The sequence below is a fragment of the Globicephala melas genome, chromosome 3 (assembly GCF_963455315.2).
Source record: "Globicephala melas chromosome 3, mGloMel1.2, whole genome shotgun sequence".
Classification (NCBI taxonomy): Eukaryota; Metazoa; Chordata; class Mammalia; order Artiodactyla; family Delphinidae; genus Globicephala; species Globicephala melas.
This window is the reverse complement of record NC_083316.1, coordinates 150,129,468-150,153,606: the sequence shown is the minus strand read 5'-3', so window position 1 is coordinate 150,153,606 and position 24,139 is coordinate 150,129,468. Positions and strand designations below refer to the sequence as shown.

Sequence of the window (24,139 nt, the reverse complement as noted above, 5' to 3'; positions counted from 1 at the left end):
CTCCCTTCGCCTGTGTGGCAGCAGAGGAAACCTGCGTTTTTGGGGCCTGGGACTGTCAGATGTGCGGGAGCTGTTCCTCCAGGGCCGTTTCTGCCCTCTTGCTGCCTCTGCATTTTTGTCAGGCTGGCTTTTCCTCTGGTAAACCACCGGAGCTGCAGAGGGCGATGGAGGGCCCTCCTCGCGCCCTGTCTTTGCAGACTTCTGGGGCAGCCCTTGCGGTATGGCGGGATCCCTCCTTCTCTTCACTGGCAGGAAACCTCGGGTAGAGCTATATGAGCTCGTGATGGCGTTTCTTTGGGGGCAGGAGCTCATACAAGAGGTCTGCAGTTTCCTGGCGGATCTGTCCCCTGCCCACTTGGCGTGGAGGTCTCTCTGCAGAGGTCCAGGCCTGGGCACGAAGAAAGAGCCCCCCAGGGGCCTAAATGCAGATCGTGCGCCCCCGGTGTCATTGGGGCTTCTCTGGTCATCGTTCTTCCCTGTGACTGTGGGGACTTCCTCCTGCTTGGCCATCCCTTGCCCGCTCTCTCCCAGGGCCCTCAACACCGTCTTCTCTGTGCTGTAGTTCGGGACACAGCTGGGTGTCGTGGCTGGCACTGGTTGCCCCCGCGCCACACTGACAGTGACTGTGTCCACTGCGGACACTGAGCTGCGGGACGTCGTGGAGGTGCGAGCACCCATCACTGCCTTCTTCCGATGGCCTCGCCTGAAGATGGAGATAAGGATCCCCATAAGGAGTGCAGCGTCTGCGGGATGGTAGAATGGGGTCTCAGAGACTCTGTGGCAAAGCGCAGATGGCAGAGTCACTGGACACTTGTGGGCCGGCCTGCGAGTGGATAGCCGGCCATAGACAGCTGGGTGACCCGGGCCGGCCACGGGAAGTCTGTGGGCGCGGGGAGCGGGCTGCGGGCAGCCGAGCCCTCCTGGCAGGTGCTGGTGCCCCAGTGCCCGGGACGAGGGTGACGGGCAGGACCTACCTAAGTAACTGCTCCTAGAGAAGTTGGGTGAGGTCGGTCCGTGAATACAGAGCTGGGCTCCGAGCACTCTCCTTCAGCTGCCAACTCGGCCAAAAGCGGAGTGCGCTCTCTTTGGCCTGTTGCCTTTTTATACTCTGAAACCTGTGAGCGAACAATGGGCGTGCGTTGGCGGGGCGCAAAAGTTTAGGGAGGGGTGGCGCATGCGCAGAGTACACGTCAGGCCCTGGGGCGCACAGGTGAGGATGCGCGCCCCTGGACCGTCTAGCGCTTCTGAATCTCCCGGGGGTCTGAGGGCTGGAGGTGTTTGCCTTGAGGGTGATGAGCTTCTTGGCAGGATAGCTGGCCCTTCTCCCCTGGCCGCGCCCCAGTGCTGTCGGGGAAACCAACTGTACTGGACGGGATCCCCGCCCAGCAAAGTGGAGCAAGGTTGCTGGCTGTGCAGCTCCCACAAGAGGCGGCAGCTTTGGCAGCAGCGCCTCTGCGTCCTCCTGCCCTTTCCCCTGGCGGCACTGGAGGGGAGTCGCTAAGAACGGAAGTGCCGACACGATCCAGATCCTGCTGGGGTGACACCTGAAGTGGTGGCCAGGGCTGGCTGAGAGGGCCATACTTACCATATGACCCAAAAACCCACTCCTAGGCAATTAACCAAGAGAAAAACTTTTCACAAAACACATATGTGAATGTTTTAGCTATCTTGTCCACAATTCCTAAATATAGGACTATTGAGGTTATCCAATTTTCTTGAGTTTGTCATTTTTTAATTGTTCTTGGAATAACACTATGTATATGTATTGTTTCACAGTCTAGAGTTAATATTTTACCAATTAAATAAAATTCAGAAGGCTTACATCCATATAGATTCTTTTACCTTCCACTCTTTGTTATAGCTGTCATACGTGTCACCTTTGTATGACGTCAACGCCACCCTCTGAGACTGTGGTATCCTTTTTTCATACATATACAGGGAATTCCCTGGCGGTCCAGTGGTTAGGACTCAGCACTTTCACTGCTGGGGCCCCGGGTTCAGTCCCTGGTAGGGGAACTAAGACTCCTTAAACTTAACCCCACTCTGGGGCAATGTCCCAGCCAGGCAGAAACTGCAGGTGGAGCTGGAGACCTTGAAGAGTTTGGCTATACTTCCAGCTCAGCCCAAAGCCCAAGGATGATTCTGGACTTTCATTCTGACTCGTGCATTTCAGATCTTTCTGGGTTTGGACCTGGTATATATGTCCCTCCCAGCCCGCCCTGCCTGCCCCTTCAGTTGTCACCCCAGCAGGATCTGGTTGGCTTGGGCACTTCTGGGGTTTTTTTTGTTTGTTTTTGGTTTTTTTTGCACTTCTGTTCTTAGCGCCTCTCTCCTCCAATGTTACCAGGTGGGAGGGCAGGCGGACGCACAGGCGCTGATGCCAAATCTGCCACCTCGGGCGGCGGCTGCTGAGCCAGGTACCCTGCTCTCCAGCTTTCCTACTCTGGTGGCCGGGGACCCATCCTGTCCAGTTAGAGCCGGCCGGGGGAGAAGGGGCAGCTGCCCTGCCAAGAAGCTCATCACCCTCAAGGCAAACACCTCCAGCCCTCAGACCCTCGGGGAGATTCAGAAGCGCTGACGGTCCAGGGGCGCGCATCCTCACCTGTGCGCCCCAGGGCCTGACGTGTACTCTGCGCATGCGCCACCCCTCCCTAAACTTTTGCGCCCCGCCAACGCACGCCCATTGTTCGCTCACAGGTTCCAGAGCTGCATCCCAGCAACAGGCCAAAGAGAGCGCACTCCGCTTTTGGCCGAGTTGGCAGCTGAAGGAGAGTGTTCGGAGCCCAGCTCTCTAACCAAGGACCGACCTCACCCAAGTTCTGTAGGGGCAGTTACTTAGGTAGGCCCTGCCCCTCACCCCCGCCCCGGGCACTGGGGCACCAGCACCTGCCAGGAGGGCTCGGCTGCCCCCAGCCCGCTCCCCGCGCCCACCGACTTCCCATGTCCGGCCCGGGTCACCCAGCTGTCTATGGCCGGCTATCCACTCGCAGGCCGGCCCACAAGTGTCCAGTGACTCTGCCATCTGCGCTTTGCCACAGAGTCTCTGAGACCCCATTCTACCATCCCGCAGACGCTGCACTCCTTATGGGGGTCCTTATCTCCATCTTCAGGCGAGGCCATCGGAAGAAGGCAGTGATGGGTGCTCGCACCTCCACGACATCCCGCAGCTCAGTGTCCGCAGTGGACACAGTCACTGTCAGTGTGGCGCGGGGGCAGCCAGTGCCGGCCACGACACCCAGCTGTGTCCCGAACTACAACACAGAGAAGACGGTGTCGAGGGCCCTGGGAGAGAGCGGGCAAGGGATGGCCAAGCAGGAGGAAGTCCCCACAGTCACAGGGAAGAACGAAGACCAGAGAAGCGGCGCCGATGACACCGGGGGCGCACGATCTGCATTTAGGCCCCTGGGGGGCTCTTTCTTCGTGCCCAGGCCTGGACCTCTGCAGAGAGACCTCCACGCCAAGAGGGCAGAAGACAGATCCACCAGGAAACTGTAGACCACTTGTATGAGCTCCTGCCCCCAAAGAAACGCCATCACGAGCTCAGATAGCTCCACCCGAGGTTTCCCGGCAGTGAAGAGAAGGAGGAGTCCCGCCATACTGGAAGGGCTGCTCCAAAAGTCTGCAAAGAAAGGGAGCAAGGATGGCCCTCCGTCGCCCTCTGCAGCTCCGGTGGTTTCCCAGAGGAAAAGCCAGCCCGACAAAGATGCAGAGGCAACAAGAGGGCAGAAAGGGCCCTGGAGGAACGGCTCCCGCACATCTGACAGTCCCAGGCCCCGAAAACGCAGGATTCCTCTGCTGCCGCACCGGCAAGGGGAGCCTCTGAGGCTGCCTCCAGGCCCTGAGCTGGGTTTCCCTGTCGCCGCTGAAGACCTAGACTCCGCCGAGAAGGAAGCAGCGTTCCGGCGCATCAACAGTGCGCTGGGGGGTGAGACCTAGGCCATTGGGGGCCTGGGCGCCATGCAGCCTTCCTGTCCCTTTCTGCTGCCTGCCGCAGGGGCTGCTTCTCCGCAGAAAATGTTTCATAGTTATTTCTATTTTAATATGATCATGGTACATTAAAATGTATTAGTGCTTGCCTGTGAACACTAAGGTCAGTTGACTTGTAATTTTCTATATTGTTCTATATTTTTGTGACTAAAGGCATTACTTGGGGGAATTAAAAGAATATCTTGAAGCGATTTTGTCTTTTGATCTGCAACTAATTCCTATTTAACTTTAATTCAGCGGTCGGATTCTTTGACCCAAGGAAACAGAATAGTATAAAAAGAAAGAATGTGAGTGTCAGATGGTGGCAGTGATTAAGTATAGCAAGAGACGCCTTTGCAAAAGTTACTGTTGGTCCCAGAAGACTCTCACTTAGCTGTGTGACCCTGGGCAAGTCACTTCACCTAAATCTCTGAATTATAGGGCTGTGCTGATGATTTAAAAGTGACTGAGCACGGTGGACACTCGGAAATCCTGGGTTCTCAATAAAGCCACTGCCCTGCTCTTTGGTCCTTTGGAATTACTATATTAGTAAAATTTATACTTGACAGTAATTTTAGCTTAAAGTTTATTTTGTCTATTTCATCTCAGCCTTTCGGCTAAGATCAAGTGTAGTATCTGTTCTTGTCAATTTAAATAGCAAGAGAAAAGAAAGGAAAATAACGGGCATGCCGCCACACTCTTCAGACAATAGGAGCCTCTTAACCTGTTCCTTTGTCCAGAGACACAGGCCATTTCTCAGTGAAGGCCTCTGCCATCACTGAGGTTGCAGGGGAGATGTGGTAACTGGGGAGAAGAAGACCAATGGGGATGACCCCCTCACTCAACATCCAAGCCCCCCACTTTCTCACTTGTCTGGCTAGAAATAAAAGGTTGATCCCATGGTTTTAACTTTCAGCTGTTGCTGGACTTTGCGTGCCTTGCGTAAGCTGGGAGACAGAGGCAGGAAAAAAACCCACCATAATCACCCTGTTATGGGCTGTTATTCAACTTTGGACTTCCAGGCCCCATCTGCCTGTTAGCGTTCACTTCTTAGAGTTTCAAGTGCATGCTGTTTGTCCTCTATCTTGCCCCATGCGGCTCTCAAGCCCTCGTAATATGACCACATTTCTCGTGCCACATGTAAACATTCTAACATTTTGCAGATACTGAATTAAAAATCTATTATTTACATTGACTTCACCATTTTCATTTTCCTGGTGTGTTCAGTAGAAAATTCAAAATTACATATGTGCCTGGCATTATGTATTTTTTGGTGAGCAGTGATCCAGAGGATGGAAATGTATGCCTCCTTCGACTCCTTAAACTTAACCCCACTCTGGGGCAATGTCCCAGCCAGGCAGAAACTGCAGTGTGTCTTGGAGAAGGTCTTTTGCATTGAGATAGTAGGATGCTCTTTTAGCTTCAAGAACTTGGATGTTGTTGAGTTTAACCTGGTATAAGTTCAAATTAGAGTGTTTTAATTTTAGGATGTTAAAGGTAATCCCCATGGTAAACACAAAGAAAATAGCTATAGAATAGTCCCAAAAGGAAGTGAGAAAGTAATTTAAATATTTTATTGTAAGAAATCAGCTAAACACACACAACGAAAGATAGGAATGCAGGAAATGAGGGGCAAAAAACTTTGGGCAGATGGAAAAGAAACAGCACAATAGCAGAAATAAGTCTTTTTTTGTCAGCAATTACTTTAAATGTAAATGCATTAAACTCTCCAATCAAAATACAGAGATTGGCGGAATAGGTAAAAACATATGACCCAACTATATGCTGTCTACAAGAGACTTACTTGAGATCAAAAGAATCAAGCAGGTTGAAAGTTAAAGGATAGAAAAGGGAATTCCAAACTCAGTGAGAAAACTCAAATAGTAACCAAGAGAGCAGGAGTGTCTATACCAATATCAGACAAAAGAGACTTTGAATTTAAAATGGATCAAAGAGTTAAATATAAGAGCTAAACTATACAAATTTCTGAAGAAAAAAAGGGATAAATCTTCATAGTCTTGGATTTGGCAATGAACCCTTAAATATGATAGCAAAAGCACAGGCAACAAAAGGAAAAAGAAATTGGACGTTAACCAAAATTAAAATCCTTTGTGTTTCAAAGAACACCATCAAGAAAGACATAATACAACCTTCAGAATGAAGGAAAATGTTTGCAAGTCATATATCTGATAAAGCCTAGTATTCAGAATATGTAAAGAACACTGGCAACTCAACAATAAAATGTCAAATAACCAAATTTTAAAAATGAGAAAAAGAATCTGCATAGATACTGCTCCAAAGAAGACACAAATTGCCAATAAGCACATGAAAACATGTCCAAAATTATTAGTCAAAATTATGCAAACTGAAACCACAGTGAGATACCACTTCATACCCACTATTGTGCCATATAATTTTTTTAAAAACAAGGGTTGGCAATGATGTGGGGAAATTGGCACTTTCAAGCATCGCTGGTGCAAATATGAAAAAGAAAATAGTTTGGCCGTTCCTCAAAAAGTTCAACACAGAGATACAGTATGGCCCAGGAACTCCACTCCCAGTATATGTCCAGGAGAAATGAAAAACATATGTTCACACGAAAACTTGTACATGAGTGTTATATTGTCATATCATTATTCATAATAGCCAAAAAGTGGAAACAACCCAACTATTCGCCAACTGAGGAATGGAAAAATAAAATGTGCTATATCCATACAATGAATATTATTCAGCCATTAAAAGGGTGAAGGACAGATACATGCTACAACCTGGATGCACCTTGAATACATTTTGCTTACTGCAAAAGTCAGACACAGAAGTCCGCACGTTGTGTGGTTCTATTCATATGAAAGGTCCAGCATAGGAAAATCAATAGAGACAGAAAGACCCAGGGCTGGGGTGAAAGGGGAGGACAGAATGAGAATGACTGATACTAGGTATGAGGTTTCTCTTGGGGATGATGAAAATGTACTGGAATTAGAGATGTTGATTGCAAAACCTGAGTACACTAAAAGCAGCTGAATCACACAGTTAAAAAAAAAATGTGAATTGATGGAATGTGAATTATATCTCAATCAAAGGATAATATGACAACATTTTTATAGTCATTACTCTTGATCAGTTTCAGGATGGAATTCCCACAGTGACTTCAATGGAGTGGCTTGTATGGGATGATAGTTGAGGCTCAACCCTTTGGGACTAGATGTTCATTTTGAGCTGTTGAATGACGGTGAGGGCCAGCCAGTATATTTTCTTCACGGAGGATCAATCCCCATATGTATCCTTGGTTTGAATCCTTGTCTTTTTCTCTTCACATTCCTGAAACAAGTTCCTAGGAAATACATTCACAATAGTGAGAGGTGTTGACATCTTCCTGGCAAAAGTCTTAACTTATTCAGAGGTCAAACTTCAGAGCTCCTTATTACTAGCTGCCCGGGGAGTCCCCTAAATCAAAGTAGGGCTTATGAAGATGGATCTTGCATTTTAGCGTGCACTTAAAATACCCAACAGGCTGATCACATGGGGAAAATAACTTTATTTACATGAGACAAGTACAAAGTCAGCACAACACAATGAGGGAGAGTATGGGTGCTGGTGCCTGATGGTCTGAAATCAAATCCTATTTGAACACCACGTGTACCTGGGAAGGTTAGTTACTTAGCCCTTCTGTTTCTCAGTTCCCTGGCCAGGGATATGGAAATATTAGTAGGACCTGCTTATTCGTATTATGTCCTGAGGCTAAAAATTAGTAAATACAAAGCCTGAAGAAAAATGATGGGTACTTCATAAGTGCTACCTACATAAATGTTCAAGTATTAAATGCCTGGAAGAATAAGTAGGTCGTCTCCAGAAAGGGCACCTAGGAGGCTACAAACAGGAGGATAGAGCCTACTTTTTCACATTGATGACATGAGTAAGAAGTTTTAGAGCTCATGGCAAGAATATTATTTCTTGTGATGCACTGTGGGGTGGGCAGAGTAGGGGCTGTGACCCATATTTTATGGTTCAGGGCACTGAAATTTAGACAGATTGAGTAACTTGCCCAGAGTCACAACACTGATGAGTGATGGGTCTGAGGCAGGGGAGGGAGAGAGATTCCTGAACACATGGACATGAGATCATGCCCTGGATACACAAACCAAGAGCTCTCCTCACTCCCTTTCCCACATCCTCCTGCCCCAAGGATGCTGCAGGGAGACAGCTGGTACTCGGACGAGGTGCCTGGCCCAAGAGAATGGCTCAAATCTGGACCCACCTCCTGGCTCTACGTTTCAATCCCTGACCCCAAATACAATGTCTTTCCCCCAAATGCAGACCCCCTGATGGACCGGGGTATCCAAATGTGTGTGCATCTCCCCTCCCTTCCCCCTCAGCACTTGATTCTAGCAGCTGATTTGCAGTGAGACTTCCTGGTGGTCAGGTGACCACCCTGAATGACCAGTAGTCTACTTGACTCCCTAACTGACTCAAAACCCAGGACATTCCAAACCAACTGCCCACATGACAGTTGCACAGAGAATTAGCATCATCTTCAACTGATCAAACCTGGATGATGAGCAGTTAATATTCATTAGCTGGGAACAGGGTCTACTGGGCTGGTGTTTTGGTGGCTTAACAGATGAAGTTTACAGGCCCCCAGGGTCTCACTGACTAGAAACTGACCAATCGTCTGAGCAGCTTGGACTAAGCCCTGCCTAAGAGCGGGCAGTGGCTACACGGGCTCTGAGTGGGCACCTTCCCTGCCCAATCCTCCCTCAGCCAGATCCAGGCTCTGCTGTACAAACTACAGCCATTGCTCCTGAATCTACTTGCTGGTATTATTTCCACAGTACCTTCAATGGAGTGGTTAGTGGGGGTGCTATTTGTGTCCCTACCCTGTTGTTTGGCCAGATGCTGATTCTGATGTGCCTGAACCACCGCTGCGGATGGCCAGCAGATTATCTTGATCGCAGATGATATTCTTGTGCATCCTATGTTTGACTCCTTTATAATCTTCCTTTTCTTCTTGGTACCCGAGTCATGATCCAGGAAAACACAACAAAAACTGAGAGAACTATTGATATGTTGCTGGGAGAAGACCATGCAGAGGTGTCAATTCATTCGCAGGTCACACGTCTGTTCTCTTTGTTCACCAGCCTCCTAGGGGAGTCTAGGGGAGTCAAGTGAATCGAAGCTGGGCTGAGAAGAGGGTGTTGCAATGTGGTGTGCACTTAGAATAGCCAGCAGGCTGACTGCACGGGGACATGACTTTATTTAGTGAGATAATACAGAAAGGGAGCACAGCACAGTGACCGACAGAGTGGGGGCTGGTGCCTGATGGTCTGGATTCAAATCATACCAGAAGCCACATGAACCTGGGAAAGTTATGCAGACCCTCTGTCCTCAGTTCCTTGTTCTGTGATAACGGAAATGTTAAGAGGGCCCACTTATTAGTATTACATGATGAAGCTTAATACAGCAAATCAGGTAGACCCTGATGAAAAATGATGGTTACTTCATAAGTGCTACCTAAGTGTGCAAATATTAAATGTCTGGAAGAATAAGCAAGAAATGTGGTAGTGCTGCCTCCAGAGAGGGGACCTGGATGCCACAGGGCAGGGGAGTGCGGAAGGTTATGGGTGTGATGCTTTAGAGCTTGTGAAGAATATCTGTCATCATCTCCTGTGATCCCGACATCAGTCCCGTGGGGAACTCATGGCAGGTGCTGTGAACCATATTTTATGGTACATGGCACGAAAATGTTGAGATTTTAAGTGACTTTCCCGGAGTCGCAAAGCTGATGACAGATGGATGTGGGACAGGAATGTAGTTGGTTCCCTGGGACAGAAATCCCTGAACCCCTGAATCCTCTAGATGGTGCTCTGGACCCCTGAGCCCAGGGCTCCCCTCCCTCCATCCCCCCAATCCTCCTGCCTGCCCCATGGTTGCTCCAAGGACAGGAGGGGTCTGAGCCGACAGGAGGGCCCATGCCTGACCTGCTGCCCCCCTTACATGTTGATCCCTGACCCCACAGCTCTTAAATATCCCTGAAAGAAGGTCCCTTGAAGGATCAGGGGGTCCCATCTACGTCCCTCCTCCCTCAGCGTCTTCACACACTGGGTGAGCCTCCTGGTGGTCTGACCAGTGGTCGGCTTGTCTCCACGTGGCTCAGAGCCCTGGTCTCTTCAAGCCAGTTGCCCACATGGCACGTCTCTAACAAATTAGCTTGGTCTTCAACAACCAGCCCTGGATGCACAGGTAGTGCTGATTAATGAGGACAGTGGCCTGCTGGGCTGTGCTTGGTGGTTTAGTGGGTGAAGGTGGCGTGCCCCACTGTTGCCTGACTATTGATGTGAGCAACTGTCTGAGTAGCCTGGGCTACGGCCTGGCTGGGGAGGGGCCGTGGCTGCACTGGCTCTGAGGGCGCACCTTCCCTGCTCATCCTTCCTCATCAAAATCCAGCCCCTACAAACTCCTCATCCATCCCTAGACCCTGCAGTGGCACAGGAGAGAGGCCCATGCCCTTCTAGAGGGACCCCTCCATAGCCACAGCCTAGAGACCCCATCCCAGGACTGTCTCTGAGGATGACCCAGGCCCTCCTAATCTCTGTCACCAAATGTTCATTCCACTAACCCGATGGCATTGTCCCGTCTCTCGTTCCCAGGCAGCGCCCAAACACCCAGTGATCCTGTTCACATCAACCACTGGAAATAACCACCACGAAATCCCAGTTTCCTTCCTTTCTGAAAACCTCTAGATTTAGACTGCTAATATTTGCTTTTGGATTTTGACATCGACATTCAGAAGTGTTTAGCCTGTAATTTCTCCTGTCCTGTAATATCTGCTGCTGGTACGACATCAGTATTCTCCTGGTCCGATGAAAGCAGTGTGGGTGTGTTCCCTCTGTATCTGTTCTCTGGAAGAGTGTGTAGGAGACGGGCATCGTTTCTGTCTTAAATGTTTGGTAGAAATCAGAGGAAGCCACAGGGCCCTGAAGTTTGTTTTGTGGGGAAATTTTTTTGGCATCTCTTTCTAATTGAAGTTTCCTTGGTGTATTGTACAGGGCACAGATCTTAAGCATAGAGCTTTATGGTTTCTTGTAAATATAAACACATCTGTTACCAACACCCAGTTCAATATACAGGACGTCTCCAGCACCCGGCCGCCCCCTGTAGAAGGGGAGAAGAATAAGTGCTAACTTATTCGGTTATAAGAATGAAATCAGTTACTCCACGTATATTCCAAGTGCAGTGATTTACACACAAATAACTCAAAATGAGTGCGGCAGCACAATCAGAAAGTAGTGGAGGGTGCTGGAGGGCTGGGAGAATCCAGTCCCTTTGGGATTTCCGCTGTGGAGGTCGGGCCAGAGTAAGGAAGCTGAGGAGCTTCTCAGAAGCATCTGGGCTTCTACTGCTCCCCAGAGTGGAGCGCCCATTGTAATTCACTGAGCCCTCCCTTTGCGGAGGGTGCTTTTCTATACTTGTGTGTTATCTTACATAGAAACGTTTAAAAAAAAAAGAGAGCAATTTTGCTTGATGTAACAGCCTTTCACTGTTAAAAGTAAGACCTATATCTAAAATTTATGCTAAATCTGTACAGCTCCGACAGGAAGTAACCGGCACTCACTAGCTGACTCAGGAGCGGAGGGGGAGCAGAGAGGCGGCCCTCCTTCCTTGGCTTCGTGTCTCATTTAAGCTGCCAGACGCTGCACAGGCTCCATCCCCTCTGAGTCTCAGGCTGAGGCTTCCAGGTCACAGTCCTCACAGGTGTCAGACCAGAACCTGCCACACAAAGGCAGGGACTGGAGTCAGTGGGGTGGTGGGCTCCCTGGGGTCGGTGTGTGGGACCCAGGGGGCTACTCAGACCCTGCAAGTGACTTTGGGCCCTGACATCCCCAGGGCTCACATCCCCAGGGCACTGGGGCCTGTTTGCTGCTCTTTGCCAAGTGTGTTCTGGTAGCAGAGAGACCTGTCCTACAGGGGCGATTTAACCTGGGCATTTGGCCGGGCGGCGTTCAAGTGATTGGTCCCCTGAACAGTGAAAGTGATGCAGAGGAAAGGGGAGGCTCTGGGGCTCCAGGGTGAAAAGTGTGGGTCCCTCCCACCTGGGCGCTGTGAGGAGTGGGAGGTCTGATGACACAGGTGGGAGTAGTGACCCTGTCCCTCCAGCCCACACGCAACACGGCCCATCATGAGACCAGCACAGTGGAAGTGGGCAGAGAACCGCAATGTTCCCTTTTCCCCTAATAATCATTTTTCTTTCTTTAACACCCCAGCCAAACTTGCCTGTGCTTTTTAATTTAAAAATATCCTGATGCTGTGGTCATAGAATCATAAATTCTATAGCTTTGCTGTATCCCAACATGAAAAGTTTGTAGAAGACACTGCTTTTCAGCGTGTAATAAAACCAGATGTATTTGTTATCTAATTTTAAGGTCATAATTAACTTGGAATCCTGGCCCTTTAACTCATCCTAAATTAGCATTGCTTTGAATTGCCTTCATTTTGTGTGTGTGTTGTATTCAATTTTTACACATCTATGAAAAATCTATAGAACCTCAGGTTGAGAAATGGTGCCATGAGGTGACCCAGGCCCTTCAGTGGGGCTCCACAGAGGCTGCGGGGTCCCCAGGGGGTGGGCAAATCCCAGCCAGGTGTGGATCCTGCAGTGTCCCCTACCGGATGCCAGGGCTACCGCATGCCCACAGGGATGAAGCAGCGCTGGGCCAGGTGAGCTGTCTGCTTGCGTGAGAAGAAGCCCCGGTGCCTCTGTCCTCCTCACCCTTTCCCCAGGACGCCTGAACTGGGGGGTACCAGGGCCACTCCAGATATCTCACTACACCTGGTGATTTACTGGGGATGTTGCCTGCTGACCTCGGCGGGTTGGGAGGGCAAGGCTGGGTCCTGCAGAGGGAGATGTTGAACCTCACCAGGGACACTGTTTACAAAGAACACAATGTGAACAACACCTCCAGGAGTGATGTATGTGGTGACCCCACAGATGCCTTCGGCCCCCCATCTAAACATAAGAGCCTGGCATCTTCAGGGGTTCTATGGAACAGGGACCGTTCCCTGGCGAGATGCACTCAGGTCATCCTCCAGTTGCCTGCGCAGATTACCACCATTCTCTTCTCTCCACCTTTTTGTTCACATGCAGTGGTGACCACCTCCGTGCTCTTCTCTGGCTTTTGGGTTTTCCTGAAGCACAAAAAAAAAAAAAAAAAAAAAAAAAGTCAGGGATGGCAAGGGAAGCACATACACTTATTTGCCTTCTGCTCTTCCTCCTACCCTCTCCACGCTCACATTTCCTCCTCTTGTTCTTCCTCATCCTTTTACTTCATCCCTTCTCTTGAATCCAGGACAAGAGAATTTCTTTTTTTTTTTTAATTGGATGAGTCAGTCTTCTTTTCCTTATTTATTTATTTTTAACGTCCTTATTGGAGTATAATTGCTTTACAATGGTGTGTTAGTTTCTGCTATATAACAAAGTGAATCAGCTATACATATACATACATCCCCATAACCCCTCCCTCTTTTGTCTCCCTCCCACCCTCCCTATCCCACCCATCCAGGTGGTCACAAAACACCAAGCTGATCTCCCTGTGCTAAGCGGCTGCTTCCCACTAGCTATCTATTTCATGTTTGGTAGTGTATATATGTCCATGCCACTCTCTCACTTTGTCACAGCTTAACCTTCCCCCTCCCCATATCCTTAAACCCATACCGTTTTTATGCTAAGTTATATTCTACATGTACCTGGAAAAATGTTAAAAAGATTTTTAAAGAACTGCGCATCTGTTTTTGAAGCTAATTTGGCTGTTCAAGGCTTGCTAGCACTTTATCCATCTCAGTGCTATTTCACTTGGTAAACAGATGCACTTGCCATAATTGCTGCATATGTGTCTGTGTTCCCTTCTAGGCTATATGTTTTTGAAGTTAGAAACTATATTTATATCACAGCCCCTATGTATAGCACAATATCCATTTCAGATTGTGTTTTAAGATATGAGACAAAATTTAAGACTTTTATTATAGTCATAAACATCTAGCAAACAACCAGAAAATAAAAACTAATTTTCAATTGGTTGGCCAAGAACAAAAAAGAGAGGAATACCTAGTGCAAAATCATATCTCTAATATCTACTGTTGGATTTAGAGCACACACATGCTAAACTTATTTTAAAATATCTTCTCATCAAAGATTTGAGGTTGGACCTGAAAAAATTATATCAGAAGTGAAAATAATTATGTGGTCTGACCAGCGTGGATCACACAAAGTAAGTGTATACTATGTATAAAGTAGATAACTACGAGGTCCTGCTGTATAGCACAGGCAACTATATTCAATACCTTGTAATAACCTATAAAGGAAACGGATCTGAAAAAGAAATATATATATCTGAATCTCTTGGCTGTACACCTGAAACACAACATTGTCAATCAACTACACTTCAAGTAAAACAAAACAAAACAAAACAAAACAAAGTAACTGTAAAGGGAAGTATAGTTTTATAAATTCACCTCTGATATCCCATGAACCAACTGAAAGATAACAGAAAGTACAACTTTCTAGGAGACAGGACATGGCCACCAAACAAGGCCATTACCCTCGGTAATGGTCATACCTGCCAAAAGATATACAGACTAGCCTGCATTCATGAATACATAGAAATTCTTCATTTATCTGGCATTGTTAGGCAATGAGGTATTGTATGTTAGGAGAAGTTTTTTTAAATGACAAATTGAAGAGTTATTTTAACCTTCACTCGGTAATTTTTTTCTAAAATTAAGAAATGTATCCACTGGTGTATCTAATGTTTCCGTGATAACTCGGGGTCATCAGTTCAATCAAGGTTTGCATGAATAATGCAAATGGAAACAAGACAGGCATGCTTACTGAAACTGAAAATGACATGGCACTGGCTGGAATAACTGATAAGAGAGCAAGAAAAAAGCAAAAATGAAAACAAACCGTGATCAAGAAACAATCAGTCAAGTTCTGACTCTCTGTACTTAGTTTCAAAAAGAGATACCACAAATCCCAGCGAGAGACTCCAGCATCATTAGCTGTCTTTCTCCTTTGTTTCCACCTTCCTTTCCTTTTCCTTCTATCCTAGATTGTTCCAGGCAGTGCTTATAGCTGCTTGCAAGACAATTTCTCATACTTGCTTTCTCTCACACAAACTTCACAATATGTCCATGTGATAAATAGTGTGGAGGTAAAAGACAATTCATCACAGGCACATCGCCTATGAAAATAGAATTAGAAACTAGCTTCTAAACATGCAGAGAGAAGGGCGTGGTGTCAGGCACTAATTTCCTTGCGAATTCCTCTCCATTTCTAATAGACGTTCTACTTTATCAAGATCCCTTTTTATTGGTGTCCTATTCCAGACTGCTCCACTCCGCCCATCCTCATCCTGTAAAATACATTCACACTCTTTTGTGACCCTACTTATTTGCCCATTAAATAATCAATCATAGAACTGTCGGAATTAAATACAGAGTGAAATTAAAATACTGGAGTCACTTGGAGAGTTTAAGCAGCTCCACCAGAAAATACTGGGCATGGATTTAAAAGAGGCTGCGTGGGACTTGCTCTTGTCCAAGTTCTTTCTCAAGAAGTATCTGAAATAAGCCTAAATTCAGAGTTAATCAGACTGGCCTGCTTTCTCAGGTGGACTGGAACTCATTGCTCTTTCCCCTCAACTCCCTGATGTCAGTGGCACTTTCCGGAGATGAGGTGGACTTCTCTGCCTACTGCAGAAGCTCAGTTCCCCCAGGAACCACTCCCCATCTGAATCCCACACTGGAGGCCAGATGCCAGCCTTCCCAGAACATTCGTGGTCTCCTTTCAGTTTTTGACCTGCTCAGATTGAGTCCCTGTAGACTCTTTCTCAGCTTGAAACCTGATCTTCCACCCCTTTCCCTGACCTCGATGGTTACCTTCCCTCTTTAGGCCTCAGGTGCTTTAGCTATAAAATGATATATTTGTCCTTAATTCTAAAGTCTTCTTTCTAAGGCTCTACAATGTGGTGGCTCCTTGAAAATGTTTCTCTTTGCTGGTTTTAATTCTGTAGAGAATTAAAACCCCAGCCACTCTAAAAGTAAGTTACATTGGATAAGGAAAGTGTGCTTTGTAGTTAGATTAACAGGGATGGAAGATGACTTAGTATGTTTTAAGATACTCATGATCCGTTCTCGTCAGAGTCGGGGGAAGAAGGGGAAGAGAGTTAATAAAATACCAAATGATTGTGACAAATTAAGTTCACCAAGATGTAGCTGATTAGTTTCTACTTGAATAAGCCACACAAATCCAATCCAAGTTGTCCTTTATTTTTCTAAGAAGGATCCCAGTGAACTGAGTCCCATGTTCAGTAACTCCACGTTCAATGGCTTAGTCTTTAAAAACTGTTATGTTGCTGGAAGAAGAAATATTGCCCATCAGTCCTAATTGATGTCTACCTATCATGCACATTTGAAATAAATTTATTACTTTGACTGATCTCAGTGTAATACATTCCAAAGGGGCAACGAGCACACGAAAATTTATGAAGTCTCCATCTTCTACACTGAAGTGTGCAATAAATTACGTATTATTTGGTCGTGAAATTCACAAGCCATAGAAACCACGCCATTAGCAATGTATACAGTGGTAAAGAGCAAGTAATGAGAATGATATAAAACAAAATAGACTGTGTATGTTGGCACTGCTGCCAATAAAGCAATTATTAAATGCATTCATATGCATCTACGCTAGGTAAGCTCTTTAGGGCAATTGCTATGAATTCTACATACCTGTCAGGATACTATATATAGCCCAGTTTCTATGGCCTTTATTCAAAGACGCTGAGAAAGGGTTACTCTGGGTAAATTCAGACCTTTTCTCAATATAGAATTTGGTCAACATGTATTCTGAACAGCAAAATTTCACAGTATTTTCCTACACTAATTGCCACCTCAGCAAATGCAGGATTAAGTATAATGGATTATAAGAAGTTAGAAAGGAAAGATGGAAGAAAAGAAGGAAGGTAGAAAAAAGGTGGGTATGGAGTACTTCAACATTTATGTAAAGAGTGGACCTAAAACTAACCTGAGGTTACTGTGAATTATTAGCATATGCTATAGAAACTTAAATGAAAAAATAAAAAAACCAGCAAGGGAAACTCAAAGATTCTTTGTTTTTTCACTTTACTGCATATACACATCCATCTTAAAATATCTATATGCTTATATCCAGTAAGAGAGCATTGTTTTGCAAGGCTATTTGGCTTCTATCAGCATGTAAAGGTCGGACAACTCAACTTTAGCAGAGTTAGCCTTCAGGTGAATAATTGCTTCTTTCAGGTTGCGAGCATTTGAATTTTCCAGAAATGTTTCCAAAAAATGAAAACTAAGAGTCCTAGGACAGCGTCCTTTAGAAGTTTTACAGTATCAAGGTTTTTGGAGGAAGCGTAACCTTGTCGATTATCAACACAATGATTCCAAGCAGGTCAATTTTTGCTGAGAATATTATATAACAGAACCCACTTCACCTCCATTATACTGACAATGATCTTCCTTACTTCAACCTTGTGCTTCTTAGTAAAGTTGAAAATACTGAGCCAAGAACAGACAGTGACAATGCCAGAGACTCAGATGTACCTATAGGTGCCTTCAGACAACATCAGCCACCCAGGCTAAAGTCCTGGTTTAAAACATCCCAACATGAATGAATCTCAAAAACCATATGCTGAGCAAGTGAAGCCAGATCAGAAGGGCACCTACTGTATTATTCAACTTACATGAAATTGTAAACTGGGCAAAAGTCATCTCTAAAGATAAAAAACAGATCCGTGGTGGCCTTGGGGTGGGAGATGGGGATACTTTTGCAAAAGCCTAGGAGGAAACTTTCTAGGGTTTTAGGATTGTTATCTATCTTTATGGGGGTGCTAGTTATACAAATGTATACATTAATTAAAAGTCACTGAACCGTTGACTAAAAATGTCTGCATTTTATTGTATGTAAATGATACCTTAATAAGGTTGATTACAAAATGAACCAAAACCAAAACAAAGCAGAAGAGAAACCTCTCAAGACCTCAAAGGAAATACACTGTTTTCTTCCAGGGTACCAGATTGGAAATGAGGCATTGGTCTGTTCTACCCTCAGATTATCCCTAGGATTATCTAGTCTATTTTAAAGCACTAGAGTCCCCTATCAGGAAAACTCACCCCATGTTTAATTACTTTGATTTCTTCTGTTCCTGTTCTCCCAACACAGTGAAGCCATTCACAGAAGAAAAACCACCTTTTTCCAACTTTGCATCATCACATATTCTTTCCAAAGCTATTAGGTATGGAATAAAATTTGGCTACACTTTGTAAAAATCTAGCTGTTTGAGCCTTACAAACCTTAACAGTTAACCTATTGTCTGCACTGGAATTTGCAAAAAAAATTATTTTGAAAAGGAATAGTTGAGACTTGACAATTTTATTTTTTGTGATTTTCTCTTCCCCTAAGAGAGAAGTGAGTAGGAATGAGAAACACATACATAAAGAAAAAAAAACTTATCTTGCTGCCTTTGCACGGTTATAATTTATAGGAGGCCCTTATCAACAATAATCTATTATCAGAATCAATAAAATATAATCTCCATGAAGGCCAGGCCAGGATATTTGTCTCTTTTTCAGCAGATTGCAATACAAACCACATTCATGGATATGCTTCTTGATGATCTTTGTAATACTGGAACAGTTGCCCATTTCCTCATGCCTCTTCACCTTAACTTCAACCTGGTTTTTCACCAATGACCTCACATTTCCTTCTCTAGCACTTGGTTGTGGGCCTCTTTTCCAACTCCAACTCGCATTTCACTCTGGAACCAAAGGAAGACTCACACCTTCCTGCTTTTTAGTGATACCTCAAGGTCATTACCATATTGTGATCACCCTGAAGAATAGCCAGACAATTGTTATTTCAGAGCCATCTGACAGTTTGTAGCTCTAAAAATTAACTAAGGACCGCATTTGTCAAAAATATCCTAGTTTAAGATTTTGGTAATACAGCAACAGTAATTCCAAAGTCATTATGCTACAGTTGCAGATTAAACAGACTAGAAAAAGGAAGCTTGCCAGATGGTGGTTTACATTATCTACAGACTGTCTCGGCTCAAGGTTAACTTCCCTGGGAGAAAACCCATAAACCCAGAATCATCAAAAATAACCTGCACGTGCAGAGGGGAGACAGCTTTGCTTGTCAAATTTTACATTCTTTCTGATCTCTGGGCCCTGGTGATTTATCTCCCATGGAATGGAATAAGGAGGGGAACAAGTAGGGACAGTCCCTTCAAGCAGCGGCGGCATGCCTGGCATGTCCTTACCTGCTTTCAAGGCTGACTGCTTCCCACACATATGTTGCCTTGTTTAAGCCTCAAGCCCTCGATCCTTTGCTGAAATACAATAATTTCATTCCTATGGTTTTCAATACCAAAAACTCAACCTCCAGGAGGGCTAAAGTCTAATTTGTACTCCAAACCAAGTAGCAGTGCAGTTCGCTACTACCGAGGCTGAATCCATAAAGACTTCAAGACCACGTCCAGAAGACAAGTTATTATATATAATACCCTAGAAGATCTGAAACATAATTATCATATACATAGCTGGTCCTTCAGAGCTTTTTACCTATAACATGTTTCTTTGATGAAAGTTATTTAATGTACTGGAGATAACTGTGACTTACTGATCAAATATTTGAATACTTATACTTATCTGGGATTTCATTTCTGCTGAAAGAAAAAGGAAGAACAGGACTCACTAAAAAAAAAAAAACTTTAGAAATGAAAGTAAAAATCTTAACACACACTATCACTTTTGGAAGCAGCATAGAGGGGCAGTCAACGGTAAAACACTGGTGAAATAGGTCAACACTCTAGGCCAAAAATCCATTATTATTATCATCAGTGACAGTACCACAACTGTGCCCTTCAGAATTAATAATCACTCCTAAGGATCTTCATTTGGCACCAGATGATGCGTTTAAGAGAAACGCTCTGGGAGGTTTTGAATCAGACTTGGTTTTTTGTTAGCCAAGTTACAGGAGAATTTTTAAAGTGGGGGGAAGGGAAGAAGGAAACGGACCAGGAAAAGAATTTAAGCCATCATCTATAAACCAACAAAGCACTGATAGTTCCAAACATTATGTCAGACACTGAAATGACTGATATAGGCTCAAGTGGTTTATAAAACCTATAAAAAGACTACACCAGCAAAATCCCCATTTATCTGTAGAGTTCAGAAACTAAAACAAGGAATATTTTAGCTTAAAACCTTATCTCAAGAGAATCATATACACTTCACATGAATAAAAATACCTGAAACCAAACATTTTTAAAAGCTCCAATACCCCAAATATAAAGAAAAATATTAATCCAGAAGACTCAATCAATCCATGATAATCACAGAACGGCTGGGCAATCTCTATCTCCCTTCCACACTAACCATCCATCCCATGGAAGACCAAGGGAGATCAGACCTTCCAGACTTACCTTCCAGACCTTCCAGACACCTGGCTGCTGCAAAATTCTATGGAGACTCCTTGTGGAACAGCAGTTTCCCATCTCTTGTGTCTCTCCCTATCATGATCATGATCATGCAGGAAGCAAGTCTGGCTGTGCTATTTCTTATCATTGTCTGTCACCCATCTGCAGCATGGTATTGTACAGATAAGGAAAAAGTAGTTCCCTTTCCCCCAGAAGGTTGAGGCTCAGGTACAGGGTAATTCTCCTGTGCACACAGTCATTATTTAGGCCGACTCAGTGACTTCAACAGGCTTAATCATGTGATCACGTTTGTTGCCAGCTGCGTAATGCTCCCACATCTGTAGATAGAGCCGCTCTAGGTCCACTGTGTATTGTTTGGTGTTGAACAGAGGGCTAGATGTTCTCTGCTTCCAGACTTTGCCACGAATTTTCTTCAGGTATTCTAGATCAGTTCCCAGTTTCACAGCTATGTCTTCATATTCTTGTCTATTTTGAGCAATAAGCTCAAGACAGCCTAAACAAGTGAGCTGGGAAGCTGCAACTCGGGAAGCAAGAGTCTCTCCTGGCATAGTCACCATGGGTGTCCCTGACCAAAGGACATCCATCCCTGTGGTGTGTCCATTACAGAGTGGAGTGTCCAAGCAGACATCAGCCAGCTGGCCTCTCCGAACGTGTTCCTCTTTAGGAGCAACAGGTGAAAAAATGATACGGTTCTGCGGAAGGCCCATATTTTGTGCGTACTGTTGAATATTAGGTTCTCCTACTGCTGGAAAATGCAACAGCCACAGTACACTATTGGGAACACGCTTCAGAATATTTGTCCACATCTGCAAAGTAGATGGGTCAATTTTATATAACTGATTAAAGTTACAGTACACAATGGCATCTTCCGGTAACCCGTACTGAGAACGTGTGGTTACAATAACGGTACGGGGAACCTCCTCTCCAGTGGCAGCCTTAATGTTGATCTGGGTAGTTGCCAGTCCATTGCTAAGACTGAATCCATTAATTGTTATCTGAATGTGTCCTCTGTTAATCATTTCAATAACTGCCTCTGCAATAGTATTCATAGGAATGACAGGCATATCAAGAGCTGTATTACTGCTGTCTGCGTTGTCTCCTCCATCAGGACATTTCATCTTGACAATCTGCACATCTGGGAGACTATCAAGAAATGCTTTGAGGTCGATGCCATTCAGCACAATCCGATTGTCATAAATGTGCCCATTGGACTGAAAATCGATGACTGCTTTCTTCTTCAGGTGAGGGAACATATTAGCATGATCACTAATAAAGAAAGTATGGGGCATATAAGCCAGTTTCTCAGAATACTGCTCAGCAACTTCAGCAGGTGAAGTTTCCTGATCAGTGATGATATAATCCATGAAAAGCACGCCACTGGTCCCAGGGTAGCCCAGCCACATTGCCTGAATAGGAGCTGGCCTGAGAGCAAAGAGTTCATTTCGAGCACCCCTGGTATAACCATTCATATTTACAAGGATGTGTATACCATCTTGATGGATGCGATCAGCTGCTTTCCCATTGCATGGAATCTGAGAAAGATCAATGAAATGATGGGCTTCTGCCATCACCTTCGCTCGGAAGTTTGTGCCATCATCTGGGCTCAGGGCATAACAGAATACCTCAAATTTATCAGGATTGTGCATGCCTGGAATAGACTGCATAAGATGAGAAGTAGGATGATTCCCAAAGTCAGAACTCACGTATCCTACACGCAGTCGACCATCACTGAGCTTCAAGTCTTTTGGATGTTCGTACGGTGGTTTATGAAGGACGCTGATCTCATCCAAGCAGAGGTTCCCGTGGCTCTCAGCAATAGCCTTCCTGAAGCCATGAGAAAGAGGATAGAGCATACTATGATGAGGCTGCACAGAAGGCAACCTATTCTTCTCCAGCTGGTCAGCCACAATGCTGACCAACTTCTTCATTCGCTCATCATAGTCTGTCCAATCACAGACAATCTGCAGGCAATGAGCCAAATCACAATAAGCGTCAGGAAAATCAGGTTCAAGCTTCAGAGCAGTGCGATAAGAAGCAATTGCTTCTGGAATATTCCCTGAATACTTGTGAATGGAAGCCAGATTGCTGTGGGCATCCGCAAGTGCAGGGTTAATCTGAATGGCACGAGTATAACACTGCAAGGCTCCCTGAACATCCTGCATCTCCTTTAGAGTGTTTCCCATGTTACAGTAGGCATCAGCAAAGGTAGGACTGATTCGAACAGCCTCCTTATAATGCATCAGAGCTTCCTGCAGTTTTCCCTGCTGCTGCAATACACTTGCTAAATTTGAATGGGCAACAGCAAAGTCTGGGAAGACTTCTAATGCTTTACAATACAAGCGAACTGCCTCTTCAATGTTTCCCTGGTCTCCTTTGATATTGGCTAGGTTACTCAGAGAGTCTGCATGGGTGGGACACAGCCGCAGAGCTGTATTATAACAATCTTCTGCTTCAGCAACACTGCCCTTCTCTTCCAGAGCGTTGGCTAGGTTGCAGTAAGCATCAGGGAAATGTGGTTGCAATTCAATAGCTCGCCTGTAGGTGTCTATTGCCAGATCTATCAGGCCTTGCTCATAGTATACACAAGCCAGGTTGGCATGTACCACTGCATGATTTGGGCTCAAGCTTAGGGCACAAAGGTAAGCTGCCACAGCTCTGTCAAAAATCCGTGCCTCTTTCAAGACATTTCCTAAATTGATACAAGCATCCAGAAAATTGGGGTCAAGGGTGACAGCCTTTTCAAAGTGATGAATTGCAAGCCAAATCTCCCCTTGTGCATTGAAAACACAGCCAAGATTACTCCAAGCTACTGCAAAGTTCGGTTGCGTCTCCATTGCTTTCAAATAACATGCCTTGGCTCCTTCCAAGCGACCCAGGGCCTTGAGCAGGTTCCCCAGGTCACTGCGAACACAGTACAAATCAGGATTGCACTGAAGAGCAGAGACGTAAGCTTGTACTGCCCCTTCCATGTCGCCTGCTGCTACCAAAGCGGCTGCCAGGTTAATATAACCATCGATGAAATCTGATTTGAGATGCAATGCACGCCAGTAATGCTCAATTGCTTCCTGCAACCGCTCTCTTTCCTTGTACACATTCCCCAAATTCGAATAGGCTTCTGCCAGAAGAGGGTTCTGTTTAATTGCCAGAGTACTAAAGTGGGCAGATCGGTCCAGCCTTCGACACTGGAAGTGTAGAGATGAAAGTAATAAAAGTACTCCAGTATTGTCTGGCTCTTGTCTCCACAGCTGCACACAGTGTCTCTCAGCTGCCTCAAAATCACTTGATTGATATTCTCGATGAGCCAACTCAGCTAACCCTTGGGAGGAAAGCATACGTTTCGTTGGTTCTGTGCTGTCGGCCACGTTGCCCACAGAAGACGCCATCTGGAGGGTCTGCAGAGAGTGAGAAAAGGGGGTAATTGAGTCCCGCTGCCGCCACTACTGGCAAGAATGTTTCTAGAGGTAGCAAATACGAGGGCAGCAGCCGTACCACTGCTTTGGCAGGCTTAAGCGGCGGCGACAGTTACAGGCACCGAACCTTAGGAACTCTGGTTGGTCATCTACCTCTCACGCTCTTGAAATCTTAATTCTTAACCCTGCCCTCTTCCACCATTTTTCTCCTAATCAGGGAATAAAAATTACCTATACACT

The 24,139-nt window shown here is 45.6% G+C and overlaps 2 pseudogenes; one reads left to right on the top strand and one right to left on the bottom strand.

Moving 5' to 3' along the window:
• Nucleotides 1–4,563: 4,563 nt before the first annotated feature.
• On the top strand, nt 4,564–4,669 carry LOC132597161 (U2 spliceosomal RNA; annotated as a pseudogene).
• Nucleotides 4,670–12,923: 8,254 nt separating this feature from the next.
• LOC132597121 (UDP-N-acetylglucosamine--peptide N-acetylglucosaminyltransferase 110 kDa subunit pseudogene) lies at nt 12,924–23,872 on the bottom strand (annotated as a pseudogene).
• Nucleotides 23,873–24,139: the final 267 nt, after the last annotated feature.